At 41.3% G+C, this 13,018-nt stretch overlaps 1 pseudogene; it reads left to right on the top strand.

The window, feature by feature from the left end:
- The first annotated feature begins 356 nt into the window (after positions 1 to 356).
- On the top strand, positions 357 to 474 carry LOC126189094 (5S ribosomal RNA; annotated as a pseudogene).
- Positions 475 to 13,018: the final 12,544 nt, after the last annotated feature.

Here is a 13,018-nt window from a genome sequence, read left to right as displayed (position 1 = left end):
TCTTGTCGACCCCTGTTGACCAGTCTGGGTATTTTGACATTGGCCTCTCAGTATATATATTCCTTACTGTCATTTCTTGTTAACAATATTCGCTTATTCCCAAGAATAAGCAGCTTTCACTCGGTTAATACTCGGCAGAAATCAAACCTGCATTTGGGTCGGACTTAATTAATTATTGTGCAAAAAGGTGTGCAGTGTATTGATGAATCCGTTTTCAGTAAGCTACTACTCGAATTCAAAAATCTTAGCAGTGATGCACACGGTCTCAAATCGAAACTGAAGTTTCCTCATGGATCACTCCTTTTATTCTGTCGAGGTGTTCCTTGAAAAATTAAGCAGATTCTTATTGTATTGTTGGCAACGGCCTTGCCGCAGTGGATACACCGGTTCCCGTGAGATCACCAAAGTTAAGCGCTGTTGGGTGTGGCCAGCACTTGGATGGGTGACCATCCAGGCCGCCATGCGCTGTTGCCATTTTTCGGGGTTCACTCAGTCTCGTGATGCCAGTTGAGGAGCTACTCGACCAATAGTAGCGGCTTCGGTCAAGAATACCATCATAACGACCGGGAGAACGGTGTCCTGACCCCACGCCCCTCCTATCTGCATCCTCCACCGAGGATGACACGGCGGTGGGATGGTCCCAGTAGGCCACTCGTGGCCTGAAGACGGAGTGCTTTTATTGTATTGTTGATTGCGTTTAGTTAAGCTTATGAACTGACATTTTTCGGGTTCATGAACATTTATTTTTATCTGTTATTACTTTTGTATTGTAATTTCATGTACTGACGCGTTCCATGAGCTTGGAGATTTGCTCCTCAATTTGGTCCTACGCTACTTGACGTGAAAATAAATAAATAAATACATTAAACATACCTGTACCTTCTACACTATCTTCAAACACGACCCCAAAAATACTGTTCTTTTCAGTACTGATATGCTGCCAGGCCTGTACTGACACATTCCGCCAACCCCATTCTCCCACACAAACAGTCCACTATGAGTTGAACCTCAACCGATTCCCTCTCAGAGATGTTTATCTTCTTTACTAATAATGTTTTATCACATTTATCAGGAAGTCTCTAAAGAGATCTACGATTAAATTGGAATCAAATGATAAAATGTGTTGATACGAAAAATAAAATAATGACCGATTTCTAGAGAAACTTATCATATCTTTGTCATTAAAAGTAAGACAATAAATTGAAAACAGGAAATTGCAACAAAACCTTAACAGTGGAGAACACACATATTGAAACCAATACGTAATATCTTGTCATCAACTAAATCATATCATGAGTGCCTAAATGACTTAGGCAGTGCGCCTCCATAGAAAGAAAAAAAATCATCATAAATGATGTCGGTGTACACAATGCGCATGACATGTGTCAAAGTCGTTATATGATGAATACTATTTAAAATTTTATTTAGAGGCTGTATTTTAGAAAAATAGTTGTTCACAAAAAGGATACAACATTTATCAATGAGGGCGTAAAAGCAGTGCTCCAGCGTGCTGGTTTTCGAGCTCAGGAAAGAAGAGCATGTTGAAGTAATAGTGTTGATAAGTTTCACCCAAGGTAATTGAAAACAGTAGAGAGGAACCACTAAAATTTCTGGCCGGCTAAAAGTTTAAAAAGATAAAAAAGTCATTGCTGTTACACTACAGAATACTAATGGGCAACGGAAACAGTACTATAACTGTGACAGTACGACAATTACTGGTTACAGCGCACACTAGAATACAAAGTGCACTGTACAGATTCTTAAGAAAAAAGTTTAAGTTTTAAGGTTTTAAAAGAAACTAAGACAGTTATTGAGTGAAATTCATTCTGCGTCTATAATATTAAACTAAAAATGTTTAAAATACAGGTATTATATATCAGATACAAAAACTTGTAAATCTCAATAGCCATAATAGGGAGTATACGCTTTAAAATGTGCCATTGGTGCCATTGGTTGTATCACAAGCGAGAATTACAATACACTGCTGTGTAATTAAACGATAGTGAACAAGAGCTAGTTTAAAATGGGATCGTATGGCGAAAAAACAAATTTCTGCTAGTTTATTTTTTCATTTTTCATTGACATTATATGAATAATTTTTAATTTCTTCGAGAATATCGAATGTACTGCATTTAGATGCTGAGTGTAAAATTTTTTTCTCTATTGGTTCCCTGTTTATAGTACACCACTGTCCACAACCCAGTCTCCTACTCCTTTTCTGTCTTCTCCCGACTCGTTCATAGATATACCCTTATGTTCCGTAAATGCAACTGAACAGAAAACTTTGCTTGTATCTTCAATGCGATAGAACACCTAAAGTTGTCCGCCTCTAAGTGTTCCCCCGTGCACATATTTAATTTTTTTAATGAAGAAGAATTTTCCGCTTAATGGCCCGTCCTCAAGATGGTTAGGTAAAAGAATGGGGAAGCAGACCGTTTGTGCCCTCTTCAAAGGAACCATCCCATCATTGTGTGGAGCGATTTAGGAAAAATTACGAAAAACCTGAATCTTGATGGCCGAGCTTGGATTTGAAGCGTCGTCATCCTGAGTCCACTGTGCCATGTCTCTCAGTTGCAACTTATAACAAAAGGGCCGTGCTTCTTTCTAAGATCGTCTTCTGTCTGCACCGTCTTTTAAATTTGCTTTTCAGATTCTGCATCTAAATAAAAAAGTTAAGTTTAAAATTTAATTTGACATAAAAAGAGTCTATGAAATTCATTTTTTATTAGCCATATGTTTACACCGCTGACAGCAAACACCTCATCTGTACGTGATACAGAGGTTGACACAATTGTAAGTGGAAACAAAATTGCTAGACACGTTCCACTTACGCTATACCGCAGCATAGATTCTACAACAGCAGTCGTGAACGGTGCAGCCCGAGAACTTGTTGAGCGCGAAAACTTTCGCAGCCTCTCCCCCTTCCCCGCGCAGCCACGCAGCCCGCCTTGTGAGAGGGGGGCGGCGCAGCGCCTGGGTCCGCCGTTATTAATGAGGCACAGATGCTGTGCGGGCGGCGGCCCTGCAGGGGCGGGCGGGGAGCTCCCTGACAAACGGCGTCGCCGGATTTCGCGCAGATGCCGCCAGCGCGCTGATAAGCCGCACAATTACTCACCGCCCTGCCCCCTCTCCCCTCCCCACCACTCCACCCGCGCACTCCACTGTTTTTCCCCGCCGCTGCTCCTCATGTCTGCGCTTTGATACTTCTCAGCATACCCACAAAAGGACAGTGTCGTGACGTTTACATTACTGACCACACTGATCAACCGCCTTTCGACGCGTGACTTGCTAGAGGAAACACAGGAGAGGAGAATAGGCTACACCTTATCATACCGATGAGGTCACCATAGCGGTACAGGCGACGCAGCGCGGGCTGTACAGGAAAAGTTACGCCATGCAAGTTGGAGCAGATGTTGCGAGACAGTGGGCAGGTTTCGGTTGTGGTGTTCAGCTTTCCACATCAGTCTGTTCTCTGAGCAGCTACTGCAACGTACATTTCAACATGTTCAGGAAAGAGCAGCCATGAAAGCCTTATACAGGATTACGAAAATTACCAGTCTGTCGACAGGAGCAGCGATGACACCGTTAAAATCAGTGGTGGAGCCAGTCATAACGCAAGGAATATAGATGATGTGGAAAAAGCTTGAGAAACGAGGAAATTAAAAGAATAGAAAAAGTCAAGGCGATGTTCATGAAACGGATATCAGGAATGGTAAATACAGCGCCATACTGCCTTACGTATGAACTAATGAAAGAGACTAATTTCATAGAGTACGTCAGATTATAACGCTGCCTGCCTTCCACAAGACCATATCAGGATCTGATTAACGCAGTGACTGGACCGGAAGAAGAACGCGATCGACCTGGAGTTCTACAGCACACCACCCAAGCTGATTCTACCAACCGACTGAGCAATTTAAATGCGTACTTCGTGGGCGTGGGTGTAAAAAATACCACATTATAATACACACAAAGAAAAAAAATCTGTAACAATGGCAAAGATAGAAAAAAGGAACTCGTGAAAACTTGCATAAACATGCGAATGAAGCTGTCTGAACGAACTTTTTTCATTAATAATAATTTCAATCGGAACGACCTTACTGTCAGCCTTTACTACTCATATTTTTACCCCGCACGCTGTCCTCCATTACCAAATTGAGTGTTCCTCGATGGCTTAGGATGTGTGTTATGAATCGATCCTTTCTCATAGCCAACTAGTCTCATAAACCTCTTTCGGCCAGACTTGTTCAGTACCTCTCCTTCACTTATTCAGTCTTCCCATCTAATCTTTGGTAATCTTCTAAAGATACATTTTTCAAAAATGAAAATCTTGCACAACCTGCCTGACGTCCACTTTTCATTTTCATATAAAGCTCTCTCTAGGCAAATACTTTCAGAAAACACTTCCTAACATGTAAATTTACATCCGATGTAAGAAGATTTCTCTTTCCCAGAAAATTTTCTCCATATTGCCAGTGTTTTTATATTCTCTGTGTTTCAGTAACTGTGAATTATTTTGCTGCCTAAATAGCGAACTCCATCTTCCACTTTTACTTCTCATTTTCTAATCCAATTGAACCTATCTTATAGCCCCTTTTCAAGACACTATCGAATCAATTTAACTGATCTTCCCAGTCGTTTGTCTTCTCTGACAATATTACAATGTTGTCAGCAAATGTCACATTCTTAATTTCATCTCCCTGAACTTCCATCCCCTAAATTTCATTTTCTTACTGCAAGCTCCATGTAGAGGTTGAATGACGTCGAGGATAGGTGGCAAATGTGTCTCTCTGCCTTACCAACTGCAGCTCCTGTTTCATGTCCTTCGTGTCTGCAGGCTGTAAGGATTGTAGATAACCACTCGATACCTGTGTCTTATCTCTGCTACATCTATTATTTCAAACGGTATATGCCAGTCATTGTTGTCAGAAAGTTTCGCTGATTCTACAAACGCTTTATACGTGCGTTTGCCTCCGTTTAATCAATATTCTAAGACAGATCGTCCGCTCTTTTGTGCCTCGGGTATTCCTAAATTTCAGTGGAACCCAAGGTGACTAAAAGTTGTAGGGAGCTGGTGTTGAGTAGAATGGTGCTGGATCAGAATACGATTACCGAAATATAAACAAATCACTTTAATGAAACAAGCAGAAAACTTCGCAAGTGTAACATATACTAGACAAGAACAGCGCATGCCACTAGAATTCATAAATATATTTTTTAGTAATGGTGGAAGAATTTACGAAAAAATTCAACACAGTGGTCTAATGACACCGACATTAAGCAGCACTCCCAACCTCATTTATACTTACCGGTAACAAACCATTGACATCACCGATTTGGGAAAACTTTGTTCACAGAAGTTACTATAGTGTTTTACAAAAATATCTGCTGGGAGAATTTAAGAAAACGATCAATGAGCGCGACAGAAGCGGCCAACTAGCGTTATTATTACTTCTACAACTTCAGAAATACAACTGTTGGCAGAACTTAATAAAATGATCAATGAGCAAAACAGTAGCTGACAACTAGATTCACTACTACCATTTAAGAGAAGCAACTGTTGGCAGAATTTAATAAAATGGTCAGTGAGAAAACTGCAATTGCCAACTTGAGAAAAAAAAGAAAGCACTGGTGTAAATATAATTTAGTGTGGCTAGTTTCTTAGTTTAGTTCCACTGCCGCATTTTATGTAAAACGTAGAACATTCAGTTCCAGTAGGGGCTCTTCTATCTATATACTTTCTAGGTTCCGAGGTTATGGATACACAAGATGAACAGGCATGACTTTATGATGTTCTTCCTGTAACACACGAGGCACAGAAGAGCAATCAAATTAGGTCTAGAAGCTCCACACACACAGGAAAGACCACTTTGAGGTTAAGTGGCCGCTGGTACAATAAAGAAAAATAAATAAAGGTTTAGCTAGCACGTCGTAAAAGTGAGTTTAGTACATACGACTTTGCCATTCTGAATAGAGACCCACTTTACGGGATCCTACGTGGCTTAGCGGCTCCACTGATACTGTAGGATTAACAGTCGATAGTAAATCACATAAGAGTTAACCTGACGTAGTCGGTTCAATAAATCTACTCTACTACCGACAAGGTTTGTGCAGACAGGATGGCGAGCACATGAGCAAATCAACTACTGTAACAACACTTGTGAAAACAAAATGCTAACCGTAATTTCTGAGGATCGATGAGGAAAGCAAGAGCAACCCCAAGTAACCGATGCTGCCACCAGTGACTACATTCGCCGTACAGCTGTAGTTCAGAACCAACAGGCCCTAGTCCACAGGCAGCTCTTAAGCACAATGAGCAGCACTGGCGGACTGGAAGTTACCCCGATGTAACGAAACAAGCGCTGTGTCGTGTGTGAGATACAGAGGCGAGCCAGTATGCTGGGACTTGCCCCAGTTCACTGCTAGCAGCGTTACGTCATCTTAACGCGTCTGCGCGTAGCGCACAAGTATTGCACCATAATTAAGAATAAAAATAGAAGTTAAAATTTCTTTTTCAAACTTTGTCAACAAATAATTTAATGTAATAGCCTTTTAAATGTAAAGTCTTAGAGTGCATAGACCAATAGATTTCATAAATACATCGTTTCTAAGAAAAAAATAAGTAACACAAAATAATAATGCTAGAAAGCCATAAATCGGTAATAAAGTGCCAATGTACGTCAAAATTAACTGGTGCAGATCTCAACATGGTAAAATAATAATTGTGGTCAGAATCCACGTTTTTAAGAAAAATTAATGGTGGTAAATATTAGACTTAGAAATGTAAAAATTTCTATGATGCTTTAGTTCAACCTAAAAATAACAACTACTTGACCATATTAAGCTACCTCTAATAGCTTTCGAATAATGTAATGAAAATTAAATTTGTAACTAAAACATACCTATTTGTAGTAGATTAAGTATCTGTAATTTTAATGCTAGAGACTTTTGGTTACAGCACATGATAAAACCTATTAAATAATAGAGCTATAACAAGTTTTAGGACCGTACTGTCAATAGCAACAAATACAAGGTTTCTTATAGTTCAGAGTTAACGATCTACTGTCAGTTCCACTCTACAAAATCTAGACGGCAAAGTTTTTATGCAAGCGAGCTGAAACTTTTTATGTGATTTTAACCAACCTACCGACATACATACAATAATTAAGAAGGTTCTAAAATAATTCATAACTTTGTTATTAAATATAGTGTGTACGAGAAAGCGGCTGTTTAGAGACTGCTGCCGCGTGCATAAGGTGGATGACAGCATCTGTGCCCTCGGCCGCCCGCTGCGCCATATGTATATGAATACAGCCCGGGAAGAAAGACTAGGCTTCACTTCGCACCCAGCCAGTGTAAGAACCGCGTCTGTCAAACGACGGAGTGCACGCTGCCTCGGATGACGTCAGAGACAAGCTGTCTCAAAACGTTGATTTTCAGTAGTAATTGATAGTGAACTCACGAGGACTGTACACCGTACTCGATTGGTTAGATTTCTGCTAAAGTAATTATTAGCGTGCCGTCCGTGATATTTACAACTCCGCATGGCAAGTGGTGACATATATCTTCCACTTTTGTGGCGAGCGTTTGATTTAATTTGAGATTCAGTAGTGAGAATGAAAGACAATTTGGTAGGAACTTATCGTATAGGTTGCCTCTGAACTGATAACAGTGCTGCATAGGATAGAAAGATTTACTGTCAATATGAACTTAATGAATTTCACAATGCTGTGCGTGTGATTTAGGGGGTCAAGGTGGTTGGTAGAGGTAGCACCTTTGCTTGGGGTTGACTCAGTACTGGTCCTCACCACCCCAGGGATGAGCTGAGGAGGTATGCAAGACCTTTGCCTTCGAGGAAGCTACGTCCAAGACCGTCCGTGCGTGGTGAAGAGCCACATCCTACACGAGGTGACCCTGTTAACGCAGAACACGGAGGATCTATAGGAGAAAACCTTGAAAAAAAATCTCACATTCCAAATCCTCAATGCGTCTGTACTCGAGTCGAGCGGCAGCGAGGTCAGCGTCTGTCCATCTAGTAGGTGCGGCTGTATTGTATGCTCCAGGAACTGACAATCCCTGGTTCTAAACACCCAGTGGAAACACTGGACCAAAACTTACAAGCTATAATGATTAGTGAGAGTAATGACAGAATTACCCCAGGTGGTAACCAATCCACTCGTCGACAGACGACGACTGGGTTTTCGGATTCTGGGGAACCCGGGCCATCACGATCAGAGTTCTCAAGCAAACTTCGTCCCAAGGTTCCCATGTACATTGGTACCTTTAACATTCAGACCCTAATTCAACCTGGAAAATTACACAACTTAGTAACAGAGCTAGACCAATGAAAAATTAAGCTCTTAGCGTTACAAGAAACTAGATTCACGGATGAAAATACAATAGACTATGGAAACTATCGCATCTTCAAGAGCAAGACGGACAAACGAATTGCCAATGGTACGCCACTCCTGGGCATGGCATTTGCGGTGCACAGAAATATATTAGGCTCAATTAGACAGGTCTCTTCCATAAATAATCGCCTCATGACCATGCGTATCCAGTGCGCCAACAAGAAATACACATTGATAAATGTTCATGCACCCACAAACATTGACAACAAAAAACGCCAACTACAAACTGAAAAATTCTGGACTAAACTTGAAGATGTCATGGCCAAAATTCCCCGGGATGATATCAAAATCTTAATGGGAGATTTAAATGCACAAATTGGCAGAGAGAAAGAACACCAAAAAACTGTAGGAAAATCTCCAGCACACAGATTCACCAACAGAAACGGACTGAGATTTATTGAACTATGCCAACAAAATAATCTAAAAATAATGTCTACATCTTTGAGAAAAAAACCTAGAAAACAAAAGACCTGGAGGTCCCCCATACAAGAGATCGGCGAATATCAGATTGACCACATTGCCATCTCCTATTTCGTACAGAAAGAGATCCATGATGTCCAAGTCCGCAGAGGGGCGAACATTGACTCAGACCACTACTTAACACGCATTAAAGTGAAATTCACCCCAAAAAAATTCTATCCGAAGAAAACACACATGATGAAATTTGACACACGAACAATCAAAGAAACCAATCTGAAGGAGGAGTGGGAAAAGGAAGCAGCTGACTCTTGGGAAAAATTTCGAACAAAAATTACAAAGAAGTCAAAAGAACTGATCCCATTGAAAAAGAACACAAAACACCTCTGGTGGGACTCTGGATGTGAAAAAGCGCTGGAAGAAAGAAAGAAAGCCTTTCTGAAGTATAACAGTAAAAAATCCCCAGAAAATCTAGATCACTTCCACAACACCAGAAGACAAGTGGCAAAAACAATCAGACAAGTCAAGAGGAAGTACCTCAAGGAACAGTGTGAGTCTATTGAAGAAAATTTCCGTAACTATAACGTACGAGACTTCTATAAGACCTTTGCTGGGAGAATCAATGGATACGGCTCACGAAATCTATGTTTCAGAAAACCAGATTGAAAACTAGCGCTCACAAATCGGGAAAATTGTGAGGAGCTGGCAAGATACTTTTCCGGACTCCTCAATTGCCCTGAACCTTCTTCAAGATTCCCTCAAGTAACTGCTATCTACACAAATCCAGAATCCCCACCACCTACACTAGAGGAGATCCAAAAACATATTCATAGACTGAAAAACAACAAGGCATCCGGAGAAGATAATATCACTGCAGAACTACTTAAAAATCTTTTACTAAATTCCCTCAAAGAACTCACTCAAATCATCACAGACATTTGGCAGACAGAAAAACTACCAGAAGATTGGAAATGCGCCCTAATTCATCCACTGCATAAAAAGGGAGACATGGCAGATATAAACAACTATCGAGGAATCTCCCTTCTCCAAGTCACTTATAAAATCCTCTCAGCTTGTCTTCTTCAACGAACACAAGAACAACTCGAACACAGTATTGGTGAATACCAAGCTGGCTTTCGCCCTCACCGATCCTGTGCAGAACAAATTTTCAATTTGAAGACAACACTAAAATACAAAGCAGTCAGAAACAGACCGATCGTTGGTTCCTTTGTTGATTTCGCAAAGGCTTATGATTCAGTCGATAGGCAATCTCTCTTTATTATCCTTGAGGAGCTAGGACTCGATCCGAAAACCCTAAACCTTATCAAAGAAACGCTCACAAACACAACTTCTAAGATAAAATTCCTGGGTGAAATATCAGAGCCCTTCCTGATCAAAACCGGCGTCAGACAAGGTGACGGCTTGTCTCCACTCCTCTTCAACCTTGTCTTAGACAAAGTCATCCGAGAATGGGAAAAAGAACTGAAGAATCAAAATTACTGGAAGCCTATACAACTAGGAAGATCTAAAGATGGTATTATAATTTCATGCTTGGCATTTGCAGATGACGTGGCCATTCTAGCAGAAAACGAGACCACAGCAATTAAACAGATAGACATTCTCAAAGAATGCGCCGAAAAAGTTGGGCTACAAATTTCCTTCCAAAAAACCAAATTCATCTGCTCAAAATTTGAAACTCAAAAACTGACTACAAAATATGGACAAATTGAGAGAGTTCCATTCTTTAAATACTTAGGCGAGGTCCTAGAACCCACAGGGGGAGAGAAAACTGCACAAAAAGTTCGACTGCAAAAACTGAAAAGAGCATACTGGAAAACCCACAACATCTACAATAAAAAGTGTCTCTCCATTCACTCAAAAATACGACACTACAATACAGTAATCAAGCCCGAAGCACTATATGCCAGCGAAACACTCACACTCCATAGAAAAGGCGACCTGGAAGGCATCCTGAAAGAGGAACGCAAAATTATCAGAAAGATTCTTGGCCCAAAAAGAACGGAAGATGGATACAGGTTACAGTCTCGGAAAACTACAGAAAAATTATCTAACCTCGCCGCAGACATCCGGAAAAGAAGACTAAAATTTTACGGTCGTATCCACAGACTCCCAACACCCAGATTCTCCCACAAAATTTTAATATACATTGAAAAATTGAAAACCATACCCTGGATACAAGAAACCAAAGCAGATCTAGCAACTGCACAAATAAATTCTTCAGAAGTTATAAACAGAAATGTATACAGGCAAAAAATCAATAGTTGGAAAGTACAACCCGAGAATGAAGTTTGCAAGAGACAGGGGACAAATTGGACAGAGGAAAGAAAGAGAATCCATGGGGAAAGAATGAGAGAAGTTTGGAGAATTAAAAAATTGAATCGGAAAAGCTTTGCGTGATCCGTATGGGTCCAATCGCACATAATAATAATAATAATAATATATATGATTTAGAAATCTAAATCGTCATTTATAATAATTATCCTGATACCGCTAAGCAAAAAGAGAATAGAAGCATTTCTTTAAGTGGACAGGACAAGAATGTAGACGTGCAGAGTGGAAACTATGGTGGTTATATACTCCATCGCTTTCTGGCTGACGACAAAAATAGTTGCCAGGCTCTTGTAAAAAGGCGTCGAATCAATTCTTAACTCAGATTACACTGTCTGATCAAAACTATCCGGACCCCCCAAAAAGGTACGTTTTTCGTATTATACGCATTGTGATGCCAGGTACTCCACATCAGCGACCTCAGTAGTCATTAGAAATCGTGAGAGAGCAGAATGGGGCGCTCCGCGGAACTCACGGAATTCGAACGCGGTCAGATGGTTAGGTGTCACTTGTGTCATAAATCTGTACACGAGATTTCCACACTCCTAAACATCCGTAGGTCCACTCTTTCCGATGTGATGGTGAAGTGGAAACGTGAAGGGCCACGTACAGCACAAAAGCGTACAGGTCGACCTCGTCTCTTGACTGGCAGTGACCACCGACAATTGAAGAGGGTCGTAATGTGTAATAGGCAGACAGACATCTATCAAGACCATTACACAGGAATTCCATATTACATTAGGATCAACTAAAAGTACTATGACAGTTAGGCGGGAGGTGAGGAAACTTGGATTTCATGGTCGAGCGGCTGCTCATAAGCCGCGCATCACGCCGGTAAATGCCAAACGACGCCTCGCCTGGTATAAGGAGCGTAAACACCGGACGACTGAACAGTAGAAAAACGTAGTGTGGAGTGACGAATCACGGTACACAATGTGGAGATCCGATGGCTAAGTTTAGGTATGGCGAATGCCCGGTGAACGTCATCTGACAGCGTGTGTAGTGCCAACAGTAAATTTTGGAAGCGGTGGTGTTATGGTGTGGTCGCGTTTTTCATGGAGGGGGCTTGCAGCCCTTGTTGTTTTGCGTAGCACTATCACTGCACAGGCCTACACAGATGTTTTAAGCACCTTCTTGCTGACGACTTTTGAAGAAAAATTCGGGGATGGAGATTGCATTCAACAGGATCGAGCACCTGTTCATAGTGCACGGCCTGTGGCGGAGCGGTTACACAACAACAACATGCCTGTAACGGACTGGCCTGCACATAGTCCTGACCTGGATCCTATAGAACACCTTTCGGATGTTTTGGAACGCCCACTTCGTGCCAGGCTTCACCTACCGACATCGATACCTCTAATCGGTGCAGTACTCCGTGAAGAATGGGTTGCCATTCCCCAAGAAACCTTCCAGCAGATGATTGAACGGATGCCTGCCATCAAGGCTAAGTGTGGCCCAACACTACAGGCTGTTATAAAAAGGCACGGCCAAACTTACAGGAAACATTCCTCATACACAAATAAAGAACAGGCGTTATGAGGACATGTGTCCGGAAACGCTTACTTTCCATGTTAGAGCTCATTTTAGTTTCGTCAGTATGTACTATACTTCCTCGATTCACCGCCAGTTGGTCCAATTGAAGGAAGGTAATGTTGACTTCGGTGCTTGTGTTGACATGCGACCCATTTCTCTACAGTACTAGCATCAAGCACATCAGTACGTAGCATCAACAGGTTAGTGTTCATCGCGAACGTGGTTTTGCAGTCAATGCAATGTTTACATATGCGGAGTTGGCAGATGCCCATTTTATGTATGGATTAGCACGGGGCAATAGCCGTGGC

The sequence above is a fragment of the Schistocerca cancellata genome, chromosome 5 (genome assembly GCF_023864275.1).
Source record: "Schistocerca cancellata isolate TAMUIC-IGC-003103 chromosome 5, iqSchCanc2.1, whole genome shotgun sequence".
In the NCBI taxonomy this organism is placed as follows: Eukaryota; Metazoa; Arthropoda; class Insecta; order Orthoptera; family Acrididae; genus Schistocerca; species Schistocerca cancellata.
Note: the sequence above shows the minus strand (reverse complement) of the source record. Positions and strands in the feature narration are given on the sequence as shown.